This window comes from Oncorhynchus tshawytscha, linkage group LG18, assembly GCF_018296145.1.
Source record: "Oncorhynchus tshawytscha isolate Ot180627B linkage group LG18, Otsh_v2.0, whole genome shotgun sequence".
NCBI lineage: Eukaryota > Metazoa > Chordata > Actinopteri > Salmoniformes > Salmonidae > Oncorhynchus > Oncorhynchus tshawytscha.
This window is the reverse complement of record NC_056446.1, coordinates 43175535-43202804: the sequence shown is the minus strand read 5'-3', so window position 1 is coordinate 43202804 and position 27270 is coordinate 43175535.

The window sequence follows — 27270 nt, the reverse complement described above, 5'->3', positions numbered from 1 at the left end:
AGTCTGGTCTATAATGTCATGTAGTCTGGTCTATAATGTAGTCTGGTCTATAATGTCATGTAGTCTGGTCTATAATGTAGTCTGGTCTATAATGTAGTCTGGTCTATAATGTAGTCTGGTCTATAATGTCATGTAGTCTGGTCTATAATGTCATGTAGTCTGGTCTATAATGTAGTCTGGTCTATAATGTAGTCTGGTCTATAATGTCATGTAGTCTGGTCTATAATTTTACGTAGTCGGGTCTATAATGTAGTCTGGTCTATAATGTAGTCTGGTCTATAATGTTATTTAGTCTGGTCTATAATGTAGTCTGGTCTATAATCTAGTCTGGTCTATAATGTAGTCTGGTCTATAATGTAGTCTGGTCTAGAATGTAGTCTGGTCTATAATGTCATGTAGTCTGGTCTATAATTTTACGTAGTCAGGTCTATAATGTTACGTAGTCTGGTCTATAATGTAGTCTGGTCTATAATGTTATTTAGTCTGGTCTATAATGTAGTCTGGTCTATAATGTAGTCTGGTCTATATTGTAGTCTGGTCTATAATGTCATGTAGTCTGGTCTATAATGTAGTCTGGTCTATAATGTAGTCTGGTCTATAATGTCATGTAGTCTGGTCTATAATGTAGTCTGGTCTATAATGTAGTCTGGTCTATAATGTAGTCTGGTCTATAATATGTCGTCTGGTCTATAATGTAATCTTGTCTATAATGTAGTCTGGTCTATAATGTAGTCTGGTCTATAATGTCATGTAGTCTGGTCTATAATGTAATGTAGTCTGGTCTATAATGTAGTCTGGTCTATAATGTTATGTAGTCTGGTCTATAATGTAGTATGGTCTATAATGTAGTCTGGTCTATAATGTAGTCTGGTCTATAATGTCATGTAGTCTGGTCTATAATGTAGTCTGGTCTATAATGTCATGTAGTCTGGTCTATAATGTCATGTAGTCTGGTCTATAATGTAGTCTGGTATATAATGTAGTCTGGTCTATAATGTCATGTAGTCTGGTCTATACTGTAGTATGGTCTATAATGTCATGTAGTCTGGTCTATAATGTAGTCTGGTCTATAATGTAGTCTGGTCTATAATGTAGTCTGGTCTATAATGTAGTCTGGTCTAAAATGTTATGTAGTCTGGTCTATAATGTAGTCTGGTCTATAATCTAGTCTGGTCTAAAATGTTATGTAGTCTGGTCTATAATGTAGTCGGGTCTACAATGTAGTCTGGTCTATAATCTAGTCTGGTCTAAAATGTTATGTAGTCTGGTCTATAATGTAGTCTGGTCTATAATGTAGTCTGGTCTATAATGTAGTCTGGTCTATAATGTAGTCTGGTCTATAATGTAGTCTGGTCTATAATGTAGTCTGGTCTAAAATGTTATGTAGTCTGGTCTATAATGTAGTCTGGTCTATAATGTAGTCTGGTCTATAATGTTATTTAGTCTGGTCTATAATGTAGTCTGGTCTATAATGTAGTCTGGTCTATAATGTAGTCTGGTCTATAATGTAGTCTGGTCTATAATGTAGTCTGGTCTATAATGTTATGTAGTCTGGTCTATAATGTAGTCGGGTCTATAATGTAGTCTGGTCTATAATGTAGTCTGGTTTATAATGTAGTCTGGTCTATAATATCATGTAGTCTGGTCTATAATGTAGTCTGGTCTATAATCTAGTCTGGTCTAAAATGTTATGTAGTCTGGTCTATAATGTAGTCGGGTCTATAATGTAGTTGGGTCTATAATGTAGTCTGGTCTATAATGTAGTCTGGTCTATAATGTCATCTAGTCTGGTCTATAATCTAGTCTGGTCTATAATGTAGTCTGGTCTATAATGTAGTCTGGTCTAGAATGTAGTCTGGTCTATAATGTTATGTAGTCTGGTCTATAATGTAGTCGGGTCTATAATGTAGTTGGGTCTATAATGTAGTCTGGTCTATAATGTAGTCTGGTCTATAATGTCATCTAGTCTGGTCTATAATCTAGTCTGGTCTATAATGTAGTCTGGTCTATAATGTAGTCTGGTCTAGAATGTAGTCTGGTCTATAATGTCATGTAGTCTGGTCTATAATTTTACGTAGTCAGGTCTATAATGTTACGTAGTCTGGTCTATAATGTAGTCTGGTCTATAGTGTTATTTAGTCTGGTCTATAATGTAGTCTGTTCTATAATGTAGTCTGGTCTATAATGTAGTCTGGTCTATAATGTAGTCTGGTCTATAATGTAGTCTGGTCTATAATGTAGTCTGGTCTATAATGTCATGTAGTCTGGTCTATAATGTCATGTAGTCTGGTCTATAATGTCATGTAGTCTGGTCTATAATGTAGTCTGGTCTATAATGTCATGTAGTCTGGTCTATAATGTCATGTAGTCTGGTCTATAATGTAGTCTGGTCTATAATGTCATGTAGTCTGGTCTATAATGTAGTCTGCTCTATAATGTAGTCTGGTCTATAATGTAGTCTGGTCTATAATGTCATGTAGTCTGGTCTATAATGTCATGTAGTCTGGTCTATAATGTAGTCTGGTCTATAATGTAGTCTGGTCTATAATGTCATGTAGTCTGGTCTATAATGTCATGTAGTCTGGTCTATAATGTAGTCTGGTCTATAATGTCATGTAGTCTGGTCTATAATGTAGTCTGGTCTATAATGTAGTCTGGTCTATAATGTAGTCTGGTTTATAATGTAGTCTGGTTTATAATGTAGTCTGGTCTATAATATCATGTAGTCTGGTCTATAATGTAGTCTGGTCTATAATCTAGTCTGGTCTAAAATGTTATGTAGTCTGGTCTATAATGTAGTCGGGTCTATAATGTAGTCGGGTCTATAATGTAGTCTGGTCTATAATGTCATCTAGTCTGGTCTATAATCTAGTCTGGTCTATAATGTAGTCTGGTCTATAATGTCATGTAGTCTGGTCTATAATTTTACCTAGTCAGGTCTATAATGTTACGTAGTCTGGTCTATAATGTAGTCTGGTCTATAATGTTATTTAGTCTGGTCTATAATGTAGTCTGTTCTATAATGTAGTCTGGTCTATAATGTAGTCTGGTCTATAATGTAGTCTGGTCTATAATGTAGTCTGGTCTATAATGTAGTCTGGTCTATAATGTAGTCTGGTCTATAATGTAGTTTGGTCTATAATGTAGTCTGGTCTATAATGTAGTCTGGTCTATAATGTTATGTAGTCTGGTCTATAATGTAGTCGGGTCTATAATGTAGTCTGGTCTATAATGTAGTCTGGTTTATAATGTAGTCTGGTCTATAATGTAGTCTGGTCTATAATGTCATCTAGTCTATAATCTAGTCTGGTCTAAAATGTTATGTAGTCTGGTCTATAATGTAGTCGGGTCTATAATGTAGTCTGGTCTATAATGTCATCTAGTCTGGTCTATAATGTAGTCTGGTCTATAATCTAGTCTGGTCTATAATGTAGTCTGGTCTATAATGTAGTCTGGTCTAGAATGTAGTCTGGTCTATAATGTCATGTAGTCTGGTCTATAATTTTACGTAGTCAGGTCTATAATGTTACGTAGTCTGGTCTATAATGTAGTCTGGTCTATAATGTTATTTAGTCTGGTCTATAATGTAGTCTGGTCTATAATGTAGTCTGGTCTATATTGTAGTCTGGTCTATAATGTCATGTAGTCTGGTCTATAATGTAGTCTGGTCTATAATGTAGTCTGGTCTATAATGTCATGTAGTCTGGTCTATAATGTAGTCTGGTCTATAATGTAGTCTGGTCTATAATGTAGTCTGGTCTATAATATGTCGTCTGGTCTATAATGTAATCTTGTCTATAATGTAGTCTGGTCTATAATGTAGTCTGGTCTATAATGTCATGTAGTCTGGTCTATAATGTAATGTAGTCTGGTCTATAATGTAGTCTGGTCTATAATGTAGTCTGGTCTATAATGTTATGTAGTCTGGTCTATAATGTAGTCTGGTCTATAATGTAGTCTGGTCTATAATGTAGTCTGGTCTATAATGTCATGTAGTCTGGTCTATACTGTAGTCTGGTCTATAATGTCATGTAGTCTGGTCTATAATGTCATGTAGTCTGGTCTATAATGTAGTCTGGTCTATAATGTAGTCTGGTCTATAATGTCATGTAGTCTGGTCTATACTGTAGTATGGTCTATAATGTAATGTAGTCTGGTCTATAATGTAGTCTGGTCTATAATGTAGTCTGGTCTATAATGTAGTCTGGTCTATAATGTAGTCTGGTCTAAAATGTTATGTAGTCTGGTCTATAATGTAGTCTGGTCTATAATCTAGTCTGGTCTAAAATGTTATGTAGTCTGGTCTATAATGTAGTCGGGTCTACAATGTAGTCTGGTCTATAATCTAGTCTGGTCTAAAATGTTATGTAGTCTGGTCTATAATGTAGTCTGGTCTATAATGTAGTCTGGTCTATAATGTAGTCTGGTCTATAATGTAGTCTGGTCTATAATGTAGTCTGGTCTAAAATGTTATGTAGTCTGGTCTATAATGTAGTCTGGTCTATAATGTAGTCTGGTCAATAATGTAGTCTGGTCTAGAATGTAGTCTGGTCTATAATGTCATGTAGTCTGGTCTATAATTTTACGTAGTCAGGTCTATAATGTTACGTAGTCTGGTCTATAATGTTGTCTGGTCTATAATGTTATTTAGTCTGGTCTATAATGTAGTCTGGTCTATAATGTAGTCTGGTCTATAATGTAGTCTGGTCTATAATGTAGTCTGGTCTATAATGTAGTCTGGTCTATAATGTAGTCTGGTCTATAATGTAGTCTGGTCTATAATGTTATGTAGTCTGGTCTATAATGTAGTCGGGTCTATAATGTAGTCTGGTCTATAATGTAGTCTGGTTTATAATGTAGTCTGGTCTATAATATCATGTAGTCTGGTCTATAATGTAGTCTGGTCTATAATCTAGTCTGGTCTAAAATGTTATGTAGTCTGGTCTATAATGTAGTCGGGTCTATAATGTAGTTGGGTCTATAATGTAGTCTGGTCTATAATGTAGTCTGGTCTATAATGTCATCTAGTCTGGTCTATAATCTAGTCTGGTCTATAATGTAGTCTGGTCTATAATGTAGTCTGGTCTAGAATGTAGTCTGGTCTATAATGTCATGTAGTCTGGTCTATAATGTAGTCAGGTCTATAATGTTACGTAGTCTGGTCTATAATGTAGTCTGGTCTATAATGTTATTTAGTCTGGTCTATAATGTAGTCTGTTCTATAATGTAGTCTGGTCTATAATGTAGTCTGGTCTATAATGTAGTCTGGTCTATAATGTAGTCTGGTCTATAATGTAGTCTGGTCTATAATGTCATGTAGTCTGGTCTATAATGTCATGTAGTCTGGTCTATAATGTCATGTAGTCTGGTCTATAATGTAGTCTGGTCTATAATGTCATGTAGTCTGGTCTATAATGTCATGTAGTCTGGTCTATAATGTAGTCTGGTCTATAATGTCATGTAGTCTGGTCTATAATGTAGTCTGGTCTATAATGTAGTCTGGTCTATAATGTAGTCTGGTCTATAATGTCATGTAGTCTGGTCTATAATGTCATGTAGTCTGGTCTATAATGTAGTCTGGTCTATAATGTAGTCTGGTCTATAATGTCATGTAGTCTGGTCTATAATGTCATGTAGTCTGGTCTATAATGTAGTCTGGTCTATAATGTCATGTAGTCTGGTCTATAATGTAGTCTGGTCTATAATGTAGTCTGGTCTATAATGTAGTCTGGTTTATAATGTAGTCTGGTTTATAATGTAGTCTGGTCTATAATATCATGTAGTCTGGTCTATAATGTAGTCTGGTCTATAATCTAGTCTGGTCTAAAATGTTATGTAGTCTGGTCTATAATGTAGTCGGGTCTATAATGTAGTCGGGTCTATAATGTAGTCTGGTCTATAATGTCATCTAGTCTGGTCTATAATCTAGTCTGGTCTATAATGTAGTCTGGTCTATAATGTCATGTAGTCTGGTCTATAATTTTATCTAGTCAGGTCTATAATGTTACGTAGTCTGGTCTATAATGTAGTCTGGTCTATAATGTTATTTAGTCTGGTCTATAATGTAGTCTGGTCTATAATGTAGTCTGGTCTATAATGTAGTCTGGTCTATAATGTAGTCTGGTCTATAATGTAGTCTGGTCTATAATGTAGTCTGGTCTATAATGTAGTTTGGTCTATAATGTAGTCTGGTCTATAATGTAGTCTGGTCTATAATGTTATGTAGTCTGGTCTATAATGTAGTCGGGTCTATAATGTAGTCTGGTCTATAATGTAGTCTGGTTTATAATGTAGTCTGGTCTATAATGTAGTCTGGTCTATAATGTCATCTAGTCTATAATCTAGTCTGGTCTAAAATGTTATGTAGTCTGGTCTATAATGTAGTCGGGTCTATAATGTAGTCTGGTCTATAATGTAGTCTGGTCTATAATGTCATCTAGTCTGGTCTATAATGTAGTCTGGTCTATAATCTAGTCTGGTCTATAATGTAGTCTGGTCTATAATGTAGTCTGGTCTAGAATGTAGTCTGGTCTATAATGTCATGTAGTCTGGTCTATAATTTTACGTAGTCAGGTCTATAATGTTACGTAGTCTGGTCTATAATGTAGTCTGGTCTATAATGTTATTTAGTCTGGTCTATAATGTAGTCTGGTCTATAATGTAGTCTGGTCTATATTGTAGTCTGGTCTATAATGTCATGTAGTCTGGTCTATAATGTAGTCTGGTCTATAATGTAGTCTGGTCTATAATGTCATGTAGTCTGGTCTATAATGTAGTCTGGTCTATAATGTAGTCTGGTCTATAATGTAGTCTGGTCTATAATAGTCTGGTCTATAATGTAATCTTGTCTATAATGTAGTCTGGTCTATAATGTAGTCTGGTCTATAATGTCATGTAGTCTGGTCTATAATGTAATGTAGTCTGGTCTATAATGTAGTCTGGTCTATAATGTAGTCTGGTCTATAATGTTATGTAGTCTGGTCTATAATGTAGTCTGGTCTATAATGTAGTCTGGTCTATAATGTAGTCTGGTCTATAATGTCATGTAGTCTGGTCTATACTGTAGTCTGGTCTATAATGTCATGTAGTCTGGTCTATAATGTCATGTAGTCTGGTCTATAATGTAGTCTGGTCTATAATGTAGTCTGGTCTATAATGTCATGTAGTCTGGTCTATACTGTAGTATGGTCTATAATGTAATGTAGTCTGGTCTATAATGTAGTCTGGTCTATAATGTAGTCTGGTCTATAATGTAGTCTGGTCTATAATGTAGTCTGGTCTAAAATGTTATGTAGTCTGGTCTATAATGTAGTCTGGTCTATAATCTAGTCTGGTCTAAAATGTTATGTAGTCTGGTCTATAATGTAGTCGGGTCTACAATGTAGTCTGGTCTATAATCTAGTCTGGTCTAAAATGTTATGTAGTCTGGTCTATAATGTAGTCTGGTCTATAATGTAGTCTGGTCTATAATGTAGTCTGGTCTATAATGTAGTCTGGTCTATAATGTAGTCTGGTCTAAAATGTTATGTAGTCTGGTCTATAATGTAGTCTGGTCTATAATGTAGTCTGGTCTATAATGTCATGTAGTCTGGTCTATAATGTAGTCTGGTCAATAATGTAGTCTGGTCTAGAATGTAGTCTGGTCTATAATGTCATGTAGTCTGGTCTATAATTTTACGTAGTCAGGTCTATAATGTTACGTAGTCTGGTCTATAATGTTGTCTGGTCTATAATGTTATTTAGTCTGGTCTATAATGTAGTCTGGTCTATAATGTAGTCTGGTCTATAATGTAGTCTGGTCTATAATGTAGTCTGGTCTATAATGTAGTCTGGTCTATAATGTAGTCTGGTCTATAATGTAGTCTGGTCTATAAATGTAGTCTGGTCTATAATGTAGTCTGGTCTATAATGTAGTCTGGTCTATAATGTAGTCTGGTTTATAATGTAGTCTGGTCTATAATATCATGTAGTCTGGTCTATAATGTAGTCTGGTCTATAATCTAGTCTGGTCTAAAATGTTATGTAGTCTGGTCTATAATGTAGTCGGGTCTATAATGTAGTTGGGTCTATAATGTAGTCTGGTCTATAATGTAGTCTGGTCTATAATGTCATCTAGTCTGGTCTATAATCTAGTCTGGTCTATAATGTAGTCTGGTCTATAATGTAGTCTGGTCTAGAATGTAGTCTGGTCTATAATGTCATGTAGTCTGGTCTATAATTTTACGTAGTCAGGTCTATAATGTTACGTAGTCTGGTCTATAATGTAGTCTGGTCTATAATGTTATTTAGTCTGGTCTATAATGTAGTCTGTTCTATAATGTAGTCTGGTCTATAATGTAGTCTGGTCTATAATGTAGTCTGGTCTATAATGTAGTCTGGTCTATAATGTCATGTAGTCTGGTCTATATGTCATGTAGTCTGGTCTATAATGTCATGTAGTCTGGTCTATAATGTAGTCTGGTCTATAAGGTCATGTAGTCTGGTCTATAATGTCATGTAGTCTGGTCTATAATGTCATGTAGTCTGGTCTATAATGTAGTCTGGTCTATAATGTAGTCTGGTCTATAATGTAGTCTGGTCTATAATGTCATGTAGTCTGGTCTATAATGTAGTCTGGTCTATAATGTAGTCTGGTCTATAATGTCATGTAGTCTGGTCTATAATGTCATGTAGTCTGGTCTATAATGTAGTCTGGTCTATAATGTCATGTAGTCTGGTCTATAATGTAGTCTGGTCTATAATGTAGTCTGGTCTATAATGTAGTCTGGTCTATAATGTAGTCTGGTCTATAATGTAGTCTGGTCTATAATGTAGTCTGGTCTATAATATCATGTAGTCTGGTCTATAATGTAGTCTGGTCTATAATCTAGTCTGGTCTAAAATGTTATGTAGTCTGGTCTATAATGTAGTCTGGTCTATAATGTAGTCTGGTCTATAATGTAGTCTGGTCTATAATGTTATGTAGTCTGGTCTATAATGTAGTCGGGTCTATAATGTAGTCTGGTCTATAATGTAGTCTGGTTTATAATGTAGTCTGGTCTATAATATCATGTAGTCTGGTCTATAATGTAGTCTGGTCTATAATCTAGTCTGGTCTAAAATGTTATGTAGTCTGGTCTATAATGTAGTCGGGTCTATAATGTAGTCTGGGTCTATAATGTAGTCTGGTCTATAATGTAGTCTGGTCTATAATGTCATCTAGTCTGGTCTATAATCTAGTCTGGTCTATAATGTAGTCTGGTCTATAATGTAGTCTGGTCTAGAATGTAGTCTGGTCTATAATGTCATGTAGTCTGGTCTATAATTTTACGTAGTCAGGTCTATAATGTTACGTAGTCTGGTCTATAATGTAGTCTGGTCTATAATGTTATTTAGTCTGGTCTATAATGTAGTCTGTTCTATAATGTAGTCTGGTCTATAATGTAGTCTGGTCTATAATGTAGTCTGGTCTATAATGTAGTCTGGTCTATAATGTAGTCTGGTCTATAATGTCATGTAGTCTGGTCTATAATGTCATGTAGTCTGGTCTATAATGTCATGTAGTCTGGTCTATAATGTAGTCTGGTCTATAAGGTCATGTAGTCTGGTCTATAATGTCATGTAGTCTGGTCTATAATGTAGTCTGGTCTATAATGTCATGTAGTCTGGTCTATAATGTAGTCTGGTCTATAATGTAGTCTGGTCTATAATGTCATGTAGTCTGGTCTATAATGTCATGTAGTCTGGTCTATAATGTAGTCTGGTCTATAATGTAGTCTGGTCTATAATGTCATGTAGTCTGGTCTATAATGTCATGTAGTCTGGTCTATAATGTAGTCTGGTCTATAATGTCATGTAGTCTGGTCTATAATGTAGTCTGGTCTATAATGTAGTCTGGTCTATAATGTAGTCTGGTCTATAATGTAGTCTGGTTTATAATGTAGTCTGGTTTATAATGTAGTCTGGTCTATAATATCATGTAGTCTGGTCTATAATGTAGTCTGGTCTATAATGTAGTCTGGTCTAAAATGTTATGTAGTCTGGTCTATAATGTAGTCGGGTCTATAATGTAGTCGGGTCTATAATGTAGTCTGGTCTATAATGTAGTCTGGTCTATAATCTAGTCTGGTCTATAATGTAGTCTGGTCTATAATGTAGTCTGGTCTATAATGTCATGTAGTCTGGTCTATAATGTAGTCAGGTCTATAATGTTGTAGTCTGGTCTATAATGTAGTCTGGTCTATAATGTTATTTAGTCTGGTCTATAATGTAGTCTGGTCTATAATGTAGTCTGGTCTATAATGTAGTCTGGTCTATAATGTAGTCTGGTCTATAATGTAGTCTGGTCTATAATGTAGTCTGGTCTATAATGTAGTTTGGTCTATAATGTAGTCTGGTCTATAATGTAGTCTGGTCTATAATGTTATGTCTGGTCTATAATGTAGTCGGGTCTATAATGTAGTCTGGTCTATAATGTAGTCTGTCATCTAGTCTGGTCTATAATGTAGTCTGGTCTATAATCTAGTCTGGTCTATAATGTAGTCTGGTCTATAATGTAGTCTGGTCTAGAATGTAGTCTGGTCTATAATGTCATGTAGTCTGGTCTATAATTTTACGTAGTCAGGTCTATAATGTTACGTAGTCTGGTCTATAATGTAGTCTGGTCTATAATGTTATTTAGTCTGGTCTATAATGTAGTCTGGTCTATAATGTAGTCTGGTCTATATTGTAGTCTGGTCTATAATGTCATGTAGTCTGGTCTATAATGTAGTCTGGTCTATAATGTAGTCTGGTCTATAATGTCATGTAGTCTGGTCTATAATGTAGTCTGGTCTATAATGTAGTCTGGTCTATAATGTAGTCTGGTCTATAATATGTCGTCTGGTCTATAATGTAATCTTGTCTATAATGTAGTCTGGTCTATAATGTAGTCTGGTCTATAATGTCATGTAGTCTGGTCTATAATGTAATGTAGTCTGGTCTATAATGTAGTCTGGTCTATAATGTAGTCTGGTCTATAATGTTATGTAGTCTGGTCTATAATGTAGTCTGGTCTATAATGTAGTCTGGTCTATAATGTAGTCTGGTCTATAATGTCATGTAGTCTGGTCTATACTGTAGTCTGGTCTATAATGTCATGTAGTCTGGTCTATAATGTCATGTAGTCTGGTCTATAATGTAGTCTGGTCTATAATGTAGTCTGGTCTATAATGTCATGTAGTCTGGTCTATATGTAGTATGGTCTATAATGTAATGTAGTCTGGTCTATAATGTAGTCTGGTCTATAATGTAGTCTGGTCTATAATGTAGTCTGGTCTATAATGTAGTCTGGTCTATAATGTAGTCTGGTCTATAATGTAGTCTGGTCTATAATGTAGTCTGGTCTATAATGTAGTCTGGTCTATAATGTCTATAATGTAGTCTGGTCTATAATGTAGTCTGGTCTAAAATGTTATGTAGTCTGGTCTATAATGTAGTCTGGTCTATAATCTAGTCTGGTCTAAAATGTTATGTAGTCTGGTCTATAATGTAGTCTGGTCTATAATAGTCTGGTCTATAATCTAGTCTGGTCTAAAATGTTATGTAGTCTGGTCTATAATGTAGTCTGGTCTATAATGTAGTCTGGTCTATAATGTAGTCTGGTCTATAATGTAGTCTGGTCTATAATGTAGTCTGGTCTAAAATGTTATGTAGTCTGGTCTATAATGTAGTCTGGTCTATAATGTAGTCTGGTCTATAATGTCATGTAGTCTGGTCTATAATGTAGTCTGGTCAATAATGTAGTCTGGTCTAGAATGTAGTCTGGTCTATAATGTCATGTAGTCTGGTCTATAATTTTACGTAGTCAGGTCTATAATGTTACGTAGTCTGGTCTATAATGTTGTCTGGTCTATAATGTTATTTAGTCTGGTCTATAATGTAGTCTGGTCTATAATGTAGTCTGGTCTATAATGTAGTCTGGTCTATAATGTAGTCTGGTCTATAATGTAGTCTGGTCTATAATGTAGTCTGGTCTATAATGTAGTCTGGTCTATAATGTTATGTAGTCTGGTCTATAATGTAGTCGGGTCTATAATGTAGTCTGGTCTATAATGGTCTATAATGTAGTCTGGTTTATAATGTAGTCTGGTCTATAATATCATGTAGTCTGGTCTATAATGTAGTCTGGTCTATAATCTAGTCTGGTCTAAAATGTTATGTAGTCTGGTCTATAATGTAGTCGGGTCTATAATGTAGTTGGGTCTATAATGTAGTCTGGTCTATAATGTAGTCTGGTCTATAATGTCATCTAGTCTGGTCTATAATCTAGTCTGGTCTATAATGTAGTCTGGTCTATAATGTAGTCTGGTCTAGAATGTAGTCTGGTCTATAATGTCATGTAGTCTGGTCTATAATTTTACGTAGTCAGGTCTATAATGTTACGTAGTCTGGTCTATAATGTAGTCTGGTCTATAATGTTATTTAGTCTGGTCTATAATGTAGTCTGTTCTATAATGTAGTCTGGTCTATAATGTAGTCTGGTCTATAATGTAGTCTGGTCTATAATGTAGTCTGGTCTATAATGTAGTCTGGTCTATAATGTCATGTAGTCTGGTCTATAATGTCATGTAGTCTGGTCTATAATGTCATGTAGTCTGGTCTATAATGTAGTCTGGTCTATAAGGTCATGTAGTCTGGTCTATAATGTCATGTAGTCTGGTCTATAATGTAGTCTGGTCTATAATGTCATGTAGTCTGGTCTATAATGTAGTCTGGTCTATAATGTAGTCTGGTCTATAAATGTAGTCTGGTCTATAATGTCATGTAGTCTGGTCTATAATGTAGTCTGGTCTATAATGTAGTCTGGTCTATAATGTCATGTAGTCTGGTCTATAATGTCATGTAGTCTGGTCTATAATGTAGTCTGGTCTATAATGTCATGTAGTCTGGTCTATAATGTAGTCTGGTCTATAATGTAGTCTGGTCTATAATGTAGTCTGGTCTATAATGTAGTCTGGTTTATAATGTAGTCTGGTTTATAATGTAGTCTGGTCTATATCATGTAGTCTGGTCTATAATGTAGTCTGGTCTATAATCTAGTCTGGTCTATAATGTCATGTAGTCTGGTCTATAATTTTGTAGTCAGGTCTATAATGTTACGTAGTCTGGTCTATAATGTAGTCTGGTCTATAATGTTATTTAGTCTGGTCTATAATGTAGTCTGGTCTATAATGTAGTCTGTCTATAATGTAGTCTGGTCTATAATGTAGTCTGGTCTATAATGTAGTAGTCTGGTCTATAATGTAGTCTGGTCTATAATGTAGTCTGGTCTATAATGTAGTCTGGTCTATAATGTAGTTTGGTCTATAATGTAGTCTGGTCTATAATGTAGTCTGGTCTATAATGTTATGTATTCTGGTCTATAATGTAGTCGGGTCTATAATGTAGTCTGGTCTATAATGTAGTCTGGTTTATAATGTAGTCTGGTCTATAATGTAGTCTGGTCTATAATGTATCTGTCTATAATCTAGTCTGGTCTAAAATGTTATGTAGTCTGGTCTATAATGTAGTCGGGTCTATAATGTATAATGTAGTCTGGTCTATAATGTCATCTAGTCTGGTCTATAATGTAGTCTGGTCTATAATGTAGTCTGGTCTATAATGTAGTCTGGTCTATAGTCTGGTCTAGAATGTAGTCTGGTCTATAATGTCATGTAGTCTGGTCTATAATTTTACGTAGTCAGGTCTATAATAGTTGGTCTATAATGTAGTCTGGTCTATAATGTAGTCTGGTCTATAATAGTCTGTCTATAATTAGTCTGGTCTATAATGTAGTCTGTTCTATAATGTAGTCTGGTCTATAATGTAGTCTGGTCTATAATGTAGTCTGGTCTATAATGTAGTCTGGTCTATAATGTAGTCTGGTCTATAATGTCATGTAGTCTGGTCTATAAATGTAGTCTGGTCTATAATGTAGTCTGGTCTATAATGTAGTCTGGTCTATAATGTCATGTAGTCTGGTCTATATGTCATGTAGTCTGGTCTATAAATGTAGTCTGGTCTATAATGTAGTCTGGTCTATAATGTAGTCTGGTCTATAATGTAGTCTGGTCTATAATGTAGTCTGGTCTATAATGTAGTCTGGTCTATAATGTAGTCTGGTCTATAATGTTATGTAGTCTGGTCTATAATGTAGTCTGGTCTATAATGTAGTCTGGTCTATAATGTAGTCTGGTTTATAATGTAGTCTGGTCTATAATGTAGTCTGGTCTATAATGTCATCTAGTCTATAATCTAGTCTGGTCTAAAATGTTATGTAGTCTGGTCTATAATGTAGTCTGGGTCTATAATGTAGTCTGGTCTATAATGTAGTCTGGTCTATAATGTCATCTAGTCTGGTCTATAATGTAGTCTGGTCTATAATCTAGTCTGGTCTATAATGTAGTCTGGTCTATAATGTAGTCTGGTCTAGAATGTAGTCTGGTCTATAATGTCATGTAGTCTGGTCTATAATTTTACGTAGTCAGGTCTATAATGTTACGTAGTCTGGTCTATAATGTAGTCTGGTCTATAATGTTATTTAGTCTGGTCTATAATGTAGTCTGGTCTATAATGTAGTCTGGTCTATATGTAGTCTGGTCTATAATGTCATGTAGTCTGGTCTATAATGTAGTCTGGTCTATAATGTAGTCTGGTCTATAATGTCATGTAGTCTGGTCTATAATGTAGTCTGGTCTATAATGTAGTCTGGTCTATAATGTAGTCTGGTCTATAATGTAGTCTGGTCTATAATGTAGTCTGGTCTATAATGTAGTCTGGTCTATAATGTAGTCTGGTCTATAATGTCATGTAGTCTGGTCTATAATGTAATGTAGTCTGGTCTATAATGTAGTCTGGTCTATAATGTAGTCTGGTCTATAATGTTATGTAGTCTGGTCTATAATGTAGTCTGGTCTATAATGTAGTCTGGTCTATAATGTAGTCTGGTCTATAATGTCATGTAGTCTGGTCTATAATGTAGTCTGGTCTATAATGTCATGTAGTCTGGTCTATAATGTCATGTAGTCTGGTCTATAATGTAGTCTGGTCTATAATGTAGTCTGGTCTATAATGTCATGTAGTCTGGTCTATACTGTAGTATGGTCTATATAATGTAGTCTGGTCTATAATGTAGTCTGGTCTATAATGTAGTCTGGTCTATAATGTAGTCTGGTCTATAATGTAGTCTGGTCTATAATGTATGTAGTCTGGTCTATAATGTAGTCTGGTCTATAATGTAGTCTGGTCTAAAATGTTATGTAGTCTGGTCTATAATGTAGTCGGGTCTATAATGTAGTCTGGTCTATAATCTAGTCTGGTCTAAAATGTTATGTAGTCTGGTCTATAATGTAGTCTGGTCTATAATGTAGTCTGGTCTATAATGTAGTCTGGTCTATAATGTAGTCTGGTCTATAATGTAGTCTGGTCTAAAATGTTATGTAGTCTGGTCTATAATGTAGTCTGGTCTATAATGTAGTCTGGTCTATAATGTCATGTAGTCTGGTCTATAATGTAGTCTGGTCTATAATGTAGTCTGGTCTATAATGTAGTCTGGTCTAGAATGTAGTCTGGTCTATAATGTCATGTAGTCTGGTCTATAATTTTACGTAGTCAGGTCTATAATGTTACGTAGTCTGGTCTATAATGTTGTCTGGTCTATAATGTTATTTAGTCTGGTCTATAATGTAGTCTGGTCTATAATGTAGTCTGGTCTATAATGTAGTCTGGTCTATAATGTAGTCTGGTCTATAATGTAGTCTGGTCTATAATGTAGTCTGGTCTATAAATAGTCTGGTCTATAATGTAGTCTGGTCTATAATGTAGTCTGGTCTATAATGTAGTCTGGTTTATAATGTAGTCTGGTCTATAATATCATGTAGTCTGGTCTATAATGTAGTCTGGTCTATAATGTAGTCTGGTCTAAAATGTTATGTAGTCTGGTCTATAATGTAGTCTGGTCTATAATGTAGTCTGGGTCTATAATGTAGTCTGGTCTATAATGTAGTCTGGTCTATAATGTCATCTAGTCTGGTCTATAATCTAGTCTGGTCTATAATGTAGTCTGGTCTATAATGTAGTCTGGTCTAGAATGTAGTCTGGTCTATAATGTCATGTAGTCTGGTCTATAATGTAGTCAGGTCTATAATGTTACGTAGTCTGGTCTATAATGTAGTCTGGTCTATAATGTTATTTAGTCTGGTCTATAATGTAGTCTATAATGTAGTCTGGTCTATAATGTAGTCTGGTCTATAATGTAGTCTGGTCTATAATGTAGTCTGGTCTATAATGTAGTCTGGTCTATAATGTCATGTAGTCTGGTCTATAATGTAGTCTGGTCTATAAATGTAGTCTGGTCTATAATGTCATGTAGTCTGGTCTATAATGTAGTCTGGTCTATAATAATGTAGTCTGGTCTATAATGTAGTCTGGTCTATAATCTGGTCTATAATGTAGTCTGGTCTATAATGTAGTCTGGTCTATAATGTAGTCTGGTCTATAATGTAGTCTGGTCTATAATGTAGTCTGGTCTATAATAATGTAGTCTGGTCTATAATGTTATGTAGTCTGGTCTATAATGTAGTCTGGTCTATAATGTAGTTGGTCTATAATGTAGTCTGGTCTATAATGTAGTCTGGTCTATAATGTCATCTAGTCTGGTCTATAATCTAGTCTGGTCTATAATGTAGTCTGGTCTATAATGTAGTCTGGTCTATAATGTAGTCTGGTCTATAATGTCATGTAGTCTGGTCTATAATTTTACGTAGTCAGGTCTATAATGTTACGTAGTCTGGTCTATAATGTAGTCTGGTCTATATGTTAAGTCTGGTCTATAATGTAGTCTGGTCTATAATGTAGTCTGGTCTATAATGTAGTCTGGTCTATAATGTAGTCTGGTCTATAAAGTCTGGTCTATAATGTAGTCTGGTCTATAATGTCATGTAGTCTGGTCTATATGTCATGTAGTCTGGTCTATAATGTAGTCTGGTCTATAATGTAGTCTGGTCTATAATGTCATGTAGTCTGGTCTATAATGTCATGTAGTCTGGTCTATAATGTAGTCTGGTCTATAATGTCATGTAGTCTGGTCTATAATGTAGTCTGGTCTATAATGTAGTCTGGTCTATAATGTAGTCTGGTCTATAATGTCATGTAGTCTGGTCTATAATGTCATGTAGTCTGGTCTATAATGTAGTCTGGTCTATAATGTAGTCTGGTCTATAATGTCAGTCTGGTCTATAATGTCATGTAGTCTGGTCTATAATGTAGTCTGGTCTATAATGTCATGTAGTCTGGTCTATAATGTAGTCTGGTCTATAATGTAGTCTGGTCTATAATGTAGTCTGGTTTATAATGTAGTCTGGTTTATAATGTAGTCTGGTCTATAATATCATGTAGTCTGGTCTATAATGTAGTCTGGTCTATAATCTAGTCTGGTCTAAAATGTTATGTAGTCTGGTCTATAATGTAGTCGGGTCTATAATGTAGTCTGGTCTATAATGTAGTCTGGTCTATAATGTCATCTAGTCTGGTCTATAATCTAGTCTGGTCTATAATGTAGTCTGGTCTATAATGTCATGTAGTCTGGTCTATAATTTTGTAGTCAGGTCTATAATGTCGTAGTCTGGTCTATAATGTAGTCTGGTCTATAATGTTATTTAGTCTGGTCTATAATGTAGTCTGGTCTATAATGTAGTCTGGTCTATAATGTAGTCTGGTCTATAATGTCTGGTCTATAATGTAGTCTGGTCTATAATGTAGTCTGGTCTATAATGTAGTTTGGTCTATAATGTAGTCTGGTCTATAATGTAGTCTGGTCTATAATGTTATGTAGTCTGGTCTATAATGTAGTCTGGTCTATAATGTAGTCTGGTCTATAATGTAGTCTGGTTTATAATGTAGTCTGGTCTATAATGTAGTCTGGTCTATAATGTCATCTGTCTATAATCTAGTCTGGTCTAAAATGTTATGTAGTCTGGTCTATAATGTAGTCGGGTCTATAATGTCTATAATAGTCTGGTCTATAATGTAGTCTGGTCTATAATGTCATAATGTAGTCTGGTCTATAATCTAGTCTGGTCTATAATGTAGTCTGGTCTATAATGTAGTCTGGTCTAGAATGTAGTCTGGTCTATAATGTCATGTAGTCTGGTCTATAATTTTGTAGTCAGGTCTATAATGTTACGTAGTCTGGTCTATAATGTAGTCTGGTCTATAATGTTATTTAGTCTGGTCTATAATGTAGTCTGGTCTATAATGTAGTCTGGTCTATATTGTAGTCTGGTCTATAATGTCATGTAGTCTGGTCTATAATGTAGTCTGGTCTATAATGTAGTCTGGTCTATAATGTCATGTAGTCTGGTCTATAATGTAGTCTGGTCTATAATGTAGTCTGGTCTATAATGTAGTCTGGTCTATAATATGTAGTCTGGTCTATAATGTAATCTTGTCTATAATGTAGTCTGGTCTATAATGTAGTCTGGTCTATAATGTCATGTAGTCTGGTCTATAATATAATGTAGTCTGGTCTATAATGTAGTCTGGTCTATAATGTAGTCTGGTCTATAATGTTATGTAGTCTGGTCTATAATGTAGTCTGGTCTATAATGTAGTCTGGTCTATAATGTAGTCTGGTCTATAATGTAGTCTGGTCTATAATGTCATGTAGTCTGGTCTATACTGTAGTCTGGTCTATAATGTCATGTAGTCTGGTCTATAATGTCATGTAGTCTGGTCTATAATGTAGTCTGGTCTATAATGTAGTCTGGTCTATAATGTCATGTAGTCTGGTCTATACTGTAGTATGGTCTATAATGTAATGTAGTCTGGTCTATAATGTAGTCTGGTCTATAATGTAGTCTGGTCTATAATGTAGTCTGGTCTATAATGTAGTCTGGTCTAAAATGTTATGTAGTCTGGTCTATAATGTAGTCTGGTCTATAATGTAGTCTGGTCTATAATGTTATGTAGTCTGGTCTATAATGTAGTCTGGTCTATAATGTAGTCTGGTCTATAATGTAGTCTGGTCTAAAATGTATAATGTAGTCTGGTCTATAATGTAGTCTGGTCTATAATGTAGTCTGGTCTATAATGTAGTCTGGTCTATAATGTAGTCTGGTCTATAATGTAGTCTGGTCTAAAATGTTATGTAGTCTGGTCTATAATGTAGTCTGGTCTATAATGTAGTCTGGTCTATAATGTCATGTGGTCTATAATGTAGTCTGGTCAATAATGTAGTCTGGTCTATAATGTAGTCTGGTCTATAATGTCATGTAGTCTGGTCTATAATTTTACGTAGTCAGGTCTATAATGTTACGTAGTCTGGTCTATAATGTTGTCTGGTCTATAATGTTATTTAGTCTGGTCTATAATGTAGTCTGGTCTATAATGTAGTCTGGTCTATAATGTAGTCTGGTCTATAATGTAGTCTGGTCTATAATGTAGTCTGGTCTATAATGTAGTCTGGTCTATAATGTAGTCTGGTCTATAATGTTATGTAGTCTGGTCTATAATGTAGTCGGGTCTATAATGTAGTCTGGTCTATAATGTAGTCTGGTTTATAATGTAGTCTGGTCTATAATATCATGTAGTCTGGTCTATAATGTAGTCTGGTCTATAATCTAGTCTGGTCTAAAATGTTATGTAGTCTGGTCTATAATGTAGTCGGGTCTATAATGTAGTTGGGTCTATAATGTAGTCTGGTCTATAATGTAGTCTGGTCTATAATGTCATCTAGTCTGGTCTATAATCTAGTCTGGTCTATAATGTAGTCTGGTCTATAATGTAGTCTGGTCTAGAATGTAGTCTGGTCTATAATGTCATGTAGTCTGGTCTATAATTTTACGTAGTCAGGTCTATAATGTTACGTAGTCTGGTCTATAATGTAGTCTGGTCTATAATGTTATTTAGTCTGGTCTATAATGTAGTCTGTTCTATAATGTAGTCTGGTCTATAATGTAGTCTGGTCTATAATGTAGTCTGGTCTATAATGTAGTCTGGTCTATAATGTAGTCTGGTCTATAATGTCATGTAGTCTGGTCTATAATGTCATGTAGTCTGGTCTATAATGTCATGTAGTCTGGTCTATAATGTAGTCTGGTCTATAAGGTCATGTAGTCTGGTCTATAATGTCATGTAGTCTGGTCTATAATGTAGTCTGGTCTATAATGTCATGTAGTCTGGTCTATAATGTAGTCTGGTCTATAATGTAGTCTGGTCTATAATGTCATGTAGTCTGGTCTATAATGTCATGTAGTCTGGTCTATAATGTAGTCTGGTCTATAATGTAGTCTGGTCTATAATGTCATGTAGTCTGGTCTATAATGTCATGTAGTCTGGTCTATAATGTAGTCTGGTCTATAATGTCATGTAGTCTGGTCTATAATGTAGTCTGGTCTATAATGTAGTCTGGTCTATAATGTAGTCTGGTCTATAATGTAGTCTGGTTTATAATGTAGTCTGGTTTATAATGTAGTCTGGTCTATAATATCATGTAGTCTGGTCTATAATGTAGTCTGGTCTATAATCTAGTCTGGTCTAAAATGTTATGTAGTCTGGTCTATAATGTAGTCGGGTCTATAATGTAGTCGGGTCTATAATGTAGTCTGGTCTATAATGTCATCTAGTCTGGTCTATAATCTAGTCTGGTCTATAATGTAGTCTGGTCTATAATGTAGTCTGGTCTATAATGTCATGTAGTCTGGTCTATAATTTTACGTAGTCAGGTCTATAATGTAGTCTGGTCTATAATGTAGTCTGGTCTATAATGTTATTTAGTCTGGTCTATAATGTGTCTGGTCTATAATGTAGTCTGGTCTATAATGTAGTCTGGTCTATAATGTAGTCTGGTCTATAATGTAGTCTGGTCTATAATGTAGTCTGGTCTATAATGTAGTCTGGTCTATAATGTAGTCTGGTCTATAATGTAGTCTGGTCTATAATGTTATGTAGTCTGGTCTATAATGTAGTCTGGTCTATAATGTAGTCTGGTTTATAATGTAGTCTGGTCTATAATGTAGTCTGGTCTATAATGTCATCTAGTCTATAATCTAGTCTGGTCTAAAATGTTATGTAGTCTGGTCTATAATGTAGTCGGGTCTATAATGTAGTCTGGTCTATAATGTAGTCTGGTCTATAATGTCATCTAGTCTGGTCTATAATGTAGTCTGGTCTATAATCTAGTCTGGTCTATAATGTAGTCTGGTCTATAATGTAGTCTGGTCTAGAATGTAGTCTGGTCTATAATGTCATGTAGTCTGGTCTATAATTTTACGTAGTCAGGTCTATAATGTTACGTAGTCTGGTCTATAATGTAGTCTGGTCTATAATGTTATTTAGTCTGGTCTATAATGTAGTCTGGTCTATAATGTAGTCTGGTCTATATTGTAGTCTGGTCTATAATGTCATGTAGTCTGGTCTATAATGTAGTCTGGTCTATAATGTAGTCTGGTCTATAATGTAGTCTGGTCTATAATGTAGTCTGGTCTATATATGTAGTCTGGTCTATAATGTAGTCTGGTCTATAATGTATGTAGTCTGGTCTATAATGTAGTCTGGTCTATAATGTAGTCTGGTCTATAATGTAGTCTGGTTTATAATGTAGTCTGGTCTATAATATCATGTAGTCTGGTCTATAATGTAGTCTGGTCTATAATGTCTATAATGTAGTCTGGTCTATAATGTAGTCTGGTCTATAATGTAGTCTGGTCTATAATGTCATGTAGTCTGGTCTGGTCTATAATAGTCTGGTCTATAAATGTAGTCTGGTCTATAATAATGTAGTCTGGTCTATAATGTAGTCTGGTCTATAATGTAGTCTGGTCTATAATGTAGTCTGGTCTATAAAGTCTGGTCATGTAGTCTGGTCTATAATGTCATGTAGTCTGGTCTATAATGTAGTCTGGTCTATAATGTGTCTATAATGTAGTCTGGTCTATAATGTAGTCTGGTCTATAATGTCATGTAGTCTGGTCTATAATGTAGTCTGGTCTATAATGTTGTAGTCTGGTCTATAATGTAAGTCTGGTCTGTAGTCTGGTCTATAATGTAGTCTGGTCTATAAAGTCTGGTCTATAATGTAGTCTGGTCTATAATGTAGTCTGGTCTATAAATGTAGTCTGGTCTATAATGTAGTCTGGTCTATAATGTCATGTAGTCTGGTCTATAGTCTGGTCTATATGTAGTCTGGTCTATAATGTAGTCTGGTCTATAATGTCATGTAGTCTGGTCTATAATGTAGTCTGGTCTATAATGTAGTAATGTAGTCTGGTCTATAAATGTAGTCTGGTCTATAATGTAGTCTGGTCTATAATGTAGTCTGGTCTATAATGTAGTCTGGTCTATAATGTAGTCTGGTCTATAATGTTATGTAGTCTGGTCTATAATGTAGTCTGGTCTAATGTAGTCTGGTCTATAATGTAGTCTGGTCTATAATGTAGTCTGGTCTATAATGTAGTCTGGTCTAAAATGTTATGTAGTCTGGTCTATAATGTAGTCTGGTAGTCTGGTCTATAATGTAGTCTGGTCTATAATGTAGTCTGGTCAATAATGTAGTCTGGTCTAGAATGTAGTCTGGTCTATAATGTCATGTAGTCTGGTCTATAATTTTGTAGTCAGGTCTATAATTTTACGTAGTCTGGTCTATAATGTTGTCTGGTCTATAATGTTATTTAGTCTGGGTAGTCTATAATGTAGTCTGGTCTATAATGTAGTCTGGTCTATAATGTAGTCTGGTCTATAATGTAGTCTGGTCTATAATGTAGTCTGGTCTATAATGTAGTCTGGTCTATAATGTTATGTAGTCTGGTCTATAATGTAGTCGGGTCTATAATGTAGTCTGGTCTATAATGTAGTCTGGTTTATAATGTAGTCTGGTCTATAATATCATGTAGTCTGGTCTATAATGTAGTCTGGTCTATAATCTAGTCTGGTCTAAAATGTTATGTAGTCTGGTCTATAATGTAGTCGGGTCTATAATGTAGTTGGGTCTATAATGTAGTCTGGTCTATAATGTAGTCTGGTCTATAATGTCATCTAGTCTGGTCTATAATCTAGTCTGGTCTATAATGTAGTCTGGTCTATAATGTAGTCTGGTCTAGAATGTAGTCTGGTCTATAATGTCATGTAGTCTGGTCTATAATTTTACGTAGTCAGGTCTATAATGTTAGTAGTCTGGTCTATAATGTAGTCTGGTCTATAATGTTATTTAGTCTGGTCTATAATGTAGTCTGTCTATAATGTAGTCTGGTCTATAATGTAGTCTGGTCTATAATGTAGTCTGGTCTATAATGTAGTCTGGTCTATAATGTAGTCTGGTCTATAATGTCATGTAGTCTGGTCTATAATGTCATGTAGTCTGGTCTATAATGTCATGTAGTCTGGTCTATAATGTAGTCTGGTCTATAAGGTCATGTAGTCTGGTCTATAATGTCATGTAGTCTGGTCTATAATGTAGTCTGGTCTATAATGTCATGTAGTCTGGTCTATAATGTAGTCTGGTCTATAATGTAGTCTGGTCTATAATGTCATGTAGTCTGGTCTATAATGTAGTCTGGTCTATAATGTAGTCTGGTCTATAATGTAGTCTGGTCTATAATGTCATGTAGTCTGGTCTATAATGTCATGTAGTCTGGTCTATAATGTAGTCTGGTCTATAATGTCATGTAGTCTGGTCTATAATGTAGTCTGGTCTATAATGTAGTCTGGTCTATAATGTAGTCTGGTCTATAATGTAGTCTGGTTTATAATGTAGTCTGGTTTATAATGTAGTCTGGTCTATAATATCATGTAGTCTGGTCTATAATGTAGTCTGGTCTATAATCTAGTCTGGTCTAAAATGTTATGTAGTCTGGTCTATAATGTAGTCGGGTCTATAATGTAGTCGGGTCTATAATGTAGTCTGGTCTATAATGTCATCTAGTCTGGTCTATAATCTAGTCTGGTCTATAATGTAGTCTGGTCTATAATGTAGTCTGGTCTATAATGTCATGTAGTCTGGTCTATAATTTTACGTAGTCAGGTCTATAATGTTGTAGTCTGGTCTATAATGTAGTCTGGTCTATAATGTTATTTAGTCTGGTCTATAATGTAGTCTGGTCTATAATGTAGTCTATAATGTAGTCTGGTCTATAATGTAGTCTGGTCTATAATGTAGTCTGGTCTATAATGTAGTCTGGTCTATAATGTAGTCTGGTCTATAATGTAGTTTGGTCTATAATGTAGTCTGGTCTATAATGTAGTCTGGTCTATAATGTTATGTATTCTGGTCTATAATGTAGTCGGGTCTATAATGTAGTCTGGTCTATAATGTAGTCTGGTTTATAATGTAGTCTGGTCTATAATGTAGTCTGGTCTATAATGTCATCTAGTCTATAATCTAGTCTGGTCTAAAATGTTATGTAGTCTGGTCTATAATGTAGTCGGGTCTATAATGTAGTCTGGTCTTTAATGTAGTCTGGTCTATAATGTCATCTAGTCTGGTCTATAATGTAGTCTGGTCTATAATCTAGTCTGGTCTATAATGTAGTCTGGTCTATAATGTAGTCTGGTCTAGAATGTAGTCTGGTCTATAATGTCATGTAGTCTGGTCTATAATTTTACGTAGTCAGGTCTATAATGTTACGTAGTCTGGTCTATAATGTAGTCTGGTCTATAATGTTATTTAGTCTGGTCTATAATGTAGTCTGGTCTATAATGTAGTCTGGTCTATATTGTAGTCTGGTCTATAATGTCATGTAGTCTGGTCTATAATGTAGTCTGGTCTATAATGTAGTCTGGTCTATAATGTAGTCTGGTCTATAATGTAGTCTGGTCTATAATGTTATGTAGTCTGGTCTATAATGTAGTCGGGTCTATAATGTTATGTAGTCTGGTCTATAATGTAGTCGGGTCTATAATGTAGTCTGGTCTATAATGTAGTCTGGTTTATAATGTAGTCTGGTCTATAATATCATGTAGTCTGGTCTATAATGTAGTCTGGTCTATAATCTAGTCTGGTCTATAATGTAGTCTGGTCTATAATGTAGTCTGGTCTAGAATGTAGTCTGGTCTATAATGTCATGTAGTCTGGTCTATAATTTTACGTAGTCAGGTCTATAATGTTACGTAGTCAGGTCTATAATGTTACGTAGTCTGGTCTATAATGTAGTCTGGTCTATAATGTTATTTAGTCTGGTCTATAATGTAGTCTGGTCTATAATGTAGTCTGGTCTATAATGTAGTCTGGTCTATAATGTAGTCTGGTCTATAATGTCATGTAGTCTGGTCTATAATGTAGTCTGGTCTATAATGTAGTCTGGTCTATAATGTAGTCTGGTCTATAATGTAGTCTGGTCTATAATGTCATGTAGTCTGGTCTATAATTTTACGTAGTCAGGTCTATAATGTTACGTAGTCAGGTCTATAATGTTACGTAGTCTGGTCTATAATTTAGTCTGGTCTATAATGTTATTTAGTCTGGTCTATAATGTAGTCTGGTCTATAATGTAGTCTGGTCTATAATGTAGTCTGGTCTATAATGTAGTCTGGTCTATATGTCATGTAGTCTGGTCTATAATGTAGTCTGGTCTATAATGTAGTCTGGTCTATAATGTAGTCTGGTCTATAATGTCATGTAGTCTGGTCTATAATGTCATGTAGTCTGGTCTATAATGTCATGTAGTCTGGTCTATAATGTCATGTAGTCTGGTCTATAAATGTAGTCTGGTCTATAATGTCATGTAGTCTGGTCTATAAAGTCTGGTCTATAATGTCATGTAGTCTGGTCTATAATGTAGTCTGGTCTATAATGTAGTCTGGTCTATAATGTAGTCTGGTCTATAATGTAGTCTGGTCTATAATGTCATGTAGTCTGGTCTATAATGTAGTCTGGTCTATAATGTAGTCTGGTCTATAATGTAGTCTGGTCTATAATCTAGTCTGGTCTCATGTAGTCTGGTCTATAATCTAGTCTGGTCTACAATGTAGTCTGGTATAATCTAGTCTGGTCTAAAATGTTATGTAGTCTGGTCTATAATGTAGTCTGGTCTATAATGTAGTCTGGTCTATAATGTAGTCTGGTCTATAATGTAGTCTGGTCTATAATGTAGTCTGGTCTAAATGTTATGTAGTCTGGTCTATAATGTAGTCTGGTCTATAATGTAGTCTGGTCTATAATGTAGTCTGGTCTATAACGTAGTCTGGTCAATAATGTAGTCTGGTCTATAATGTAGTCTGGTCTATGTCATGTAGTCTGGTCTATAATTTTGTAGTCAGGTCTATAATGTTCGTATCTGGTCTATTATGTATTCTGGTCTATAATGTTATTTAGTCTGGTCTATAATGTAGTCTGGTCTATAATGTAGTCTGGTCTATAATGTAGTCTGGTCTATAATGTAGTCTGGTCTATAATGTAGTCTGGTCTATAATGTTATGTAGTCTGGTCTATAATGTAGTCGGGTCTATAATGTAGTCTGGTCTATAATGTAGTCTGGTTTATAATGTAGTCTGGTCTATAATGTAGTCTGGTCTATAATGTCATGTCTATAATCTAGTCTGGTCTAAAATGTTTCTGGTCTATAATGTAGTCGGGTCTATAATGTAGTCTGGTCTATAATGTAGTCTGGTCTATAATGTCATCTAGTCTGGTCTATAATGTAGTCTGGTCTATAATCTAGTCTGGTCTATAATGTAGTCTGGTCTATAATGTAGTCTGGTCTAGAATGTAGTCTGGTCTATAATGTCATGTAGTCTGGTCTATAATTTTTACGTAGTCAGGTCTATAATGTTACGTAGTCTGGTCTATAATGTAGTCTGGTCTATAATGTTATTTAGTCTGGTCTATAATGTAGTCTGGTCTATAATGTAGTCTGGTCTATATTGTAGTCTGGTCTATAATGTCATGTAGTCTGGTCTATAATGTAGTCTGGTCTATAATGTAGTCTGGTCTATAATGTCATGTAGTCTGGTCTATAATAATGTCTATAATGTAGTCTGGTCTATAATGTAGTCTGGTCTATAAATGTCGTCAAGTTCTATAATGTAATGTCATGGTCTGGTCTATAATGTAGTCTGGTCTATAATGTCATGTAGTCTGGTCTATAATGTAATGTAGTCTGGTCTATAATGTAGTCTGGTCTATAATGTAGTCTGGTCTATAATGTTATGTAGTCTGGTCTATAATGTAGTCTGGTCTATAATGTAGTCTGGTCTATAATGTAGTCTGGTCTATAATGTCATGTAGTCTGGTCTAGACTGTAGTCTGGTCTATAATGTCATGTAGTCTGGTCTATAATGTCA